Raw genomic sequence first — 3,214 nt, 5'->3', positions numbered from 1 at the left:
AGGAGGATGCGTTGCAATCCTTCATACACCCATTTAAAATACCCTAGATACCTTATCAAAATTTCCCATTTTTCACTTAACTCCAAAATGAGTTCCAGGTTTCCACGTCACTATACATAATCACGGTGATACGTGAAATTATCATTATTACTAGTGTTCTACACCCATTAGTGTCCTACTGGAGAGATAAGACCTCTTTTCTCTCCTTCCATATAATGTACAGCGATCTTTCTCACAGAGACCAGTTTCGCGCGAAAGTATCGGGTTCGTTCTACCATTTTCCTCACAACATATATAACATATACTTTCAAATATCAATCTTCAACATTATCGACTTGAAACACATTTAGATGACACAACTATTTATCTAGACCTCCAACTTATACGCGTCAAACTTAAATAAGATACATCGCATCGACCAGTGCACGCGGAAATTACGAAGTTGGCGCGTTTTGTAACAAACGAGACCTATCTCTCTGAATACTAAACTTTGTTTTTCATCTTTGTTATAATGTTGCTGTCTTGTGTGTTGTTGGTACATTTTGTTGTAGTTTGATGTTTGGACTACTTATATCGATTTTGTATCTTTTAGTTTGTCAGATAGATTTTTTGAATGGTTATTTATCTTGTGATGCAGGTTTAAGTGTCTCGGAAGGTTATTTAGAACTTCTGAGATTACAATTTTGGATGCTTCTATGAATTTGATGGCAGAAGAATCGTTGTGTTAATAAGTTAGTCTGAAAATGGTGTTTGTTTGCGCTTGTTTAATTCGATGACAGAGGAAAGGACAAACGCACAGACAGCTTAACCTTAGTGACAGGATTCCGTTCTTCCATTGATCATAGAACCCAAAAAATTCACGTTAATTTTCAGTAATGTTCAGAATACAATATTGGATTGAAATTTTTATTCTATAGTTATTTTCCTCTCTTGTCTTCTTAAAGCTACTTATCACTTGAAATATGAACAACTCGACAAATCACACGACTCGCCAAGTAAGCGCAGTAATGACTCAAATAAATAAATACTCAAAAGCCGGGAATACATATTTCCGCGACGGTGTGAAGAAATGTCAGGAGTATTGTCACTGTGAACTTGTTGAGTTGAGATCACGCACTTACGAGAAGGATACTGAGTTGGATACATACTCATTTCATCCTGTAACTGTTTTTATTTTTGCATGCTGTGTTCGGCTATAGGAGAAATATTCTTTCTACTGAATTTTAAGTGTTGCTTTTATAGCCGTTGAAGGAAGATATATAATTTGTAATGACCCTGCAAAAAAAGCAAAATAAATAGATACCGCCTTTTATTAACGAAGATCACGATGGCATGCAATTACGGACGCCTTTGGCCAGCTGTGGACGAATGTGGGCGAGTATATGATGACTAACAAATGAATCTGTAACAGCGTTTTCAAGCGACCAACGCTGTTAAAAATGATACATACACTGTTTCACCAGGGGATAGTTTAAAATATTTTAACTATAGGTTAATGGATATGATTAACATTTATAAGTATTTTTTTAACAACAAAATCAGACAGCCAATTTTAAATGAAAAGGGTAGGAACAGCTATTAGACGATAAATAAAAAGGAATCAACAAAATCTGTTCATCCGGTCTGAAGTTTTGAGGTAACAAACGAAAAGAAAACAAAATACAGACGAATTAAATACCTTAAGTTACAAAGTCGGTCTTTTCAGCTACCTAATAATATTGTCAACAGTATCTGGGGATCTTCATCATTTCTTTAGTATCGAACAAGTTAACACTAACGAGAGATCTCCACAAAGACAAATGCAGCGTGTGCATTATCGGGCGGCGACGATAACAATCTAGTTTTAACGAGAAAGCTTCACAGCATAAACTAAACAATATTTTTCATTTACTCACTTTGTAATACTGTTCGTTTATCCTCTTGAAAAGAGTCGAATAGAAAAAGGCTTTGGGGAAAGGAGGGTGGATGATAAGCATTTAAAAGAAGATGATAAACATTTACTAGTTTTAAGACAAATATTTTAATTGGGTTTTTACTGGCTGCCATAGTGTCATGGTAAAACCGTTGGTCTAAGTCAAAGGTCGAGGGTTCGAATCCAAGGACGCACGAATGACTTCATGTGCGTATTACATAATAATTATCTCTTGCTAAAAATGTGAAGGAAAATATCACGAGAAGACCGCACACTTGAGAATTTTTCAGGGATGGATGGCCTGGATGATTTTCCATCGTTTTTTGGGAGAAAGTGTCCGTTTTGCGGCATGCTAAAAAATTAAGCTACATATTAATTATTTTCCACTTCAAGTGCAGCTAAAACTTCAGTTTTTAATAGATTTCAAGGAAGTGGTTATTTTGGCAAATAGTGGGAATACTATAAGACACCTTATATGTTCTCGAGTTTAGGTTAAGAACGGAGAGAAAGTCATGCCTCCTTAAACATAAGTCTTGCATCATCATATATCCTGAACGAGGTATATCTTTGGGAGTGATGCCAATCTTACTAAGGGAAGCCGAGATAGCAAACTTATTGACAAGTCAACGTATTGGAACTGTAAGAGTCCTTGTAGCCTGGAACAGCGAACGAAGGCATTCTGGGCAGCCTGGCTCGGGATGTTGAAGAGGCCCGGCTTGTTTTTGTTCGGTGAAAGTCCTGTATATCTTCACGCTGTCTTCGTCGTGGTTTGAAGTCACAAGTTAGGCCGACAAAGTGCCTTTTATGTGCTCATCTAGGACTCGCGACGTTCAGGCTTCGGTACAAACGCTATCGCTCCGTTTGTACTTTCGTCATAAAAAAATAGGTATCTCAAGAACTTTGATAGATAAATAGTTGAAATTACCAACGATGATATATTTTCGTGGCTGATATAACAACGAAAAACTAACACGGCTGCTGTTTCAATCATCTGTCATGGATGTTAGAGGCTGATGATAACAACGAATAAAAATTTAATTTAAGGTTGAGACACGATTGGTAGGGTAATAAATCAAATGCTATCATATTTTTTTTCCAAATTTGTTCCGCTGTACTAAATTTGTACATAACCCTCAGTTTCGCGAGTCTGACTTGCACCAGACCGGTGTTTTACCAAAATCTGAACTAATAGTTTCGAAAAAAAAAATGGGAACTAGTTATAATCAATACCCAGTTTAGTCCTTGATCATTTTACATTTTAAATAAGCAGTTAAGCTTCCAACTAATGAATATTCAACCTCG

Source organism: Trichoplusia ni, chromosome 6 (assembly GCF_003590095.1).
Source record: "Trichoplusia ni isolate ovarian cell line Hi5 chromosome 6, tn1, whole genome shotgun sequence".
Taxonomy (NCBI): domain Eukaryota; kingdom Metazoa; phylum Arthropoda; class Insecta; order Lepidoptera; family Noctuidae; genus Trichoplusia; species Trichoplusia ni.
This window is presented reverse-complemented; position numbering follows the sequence as displayed.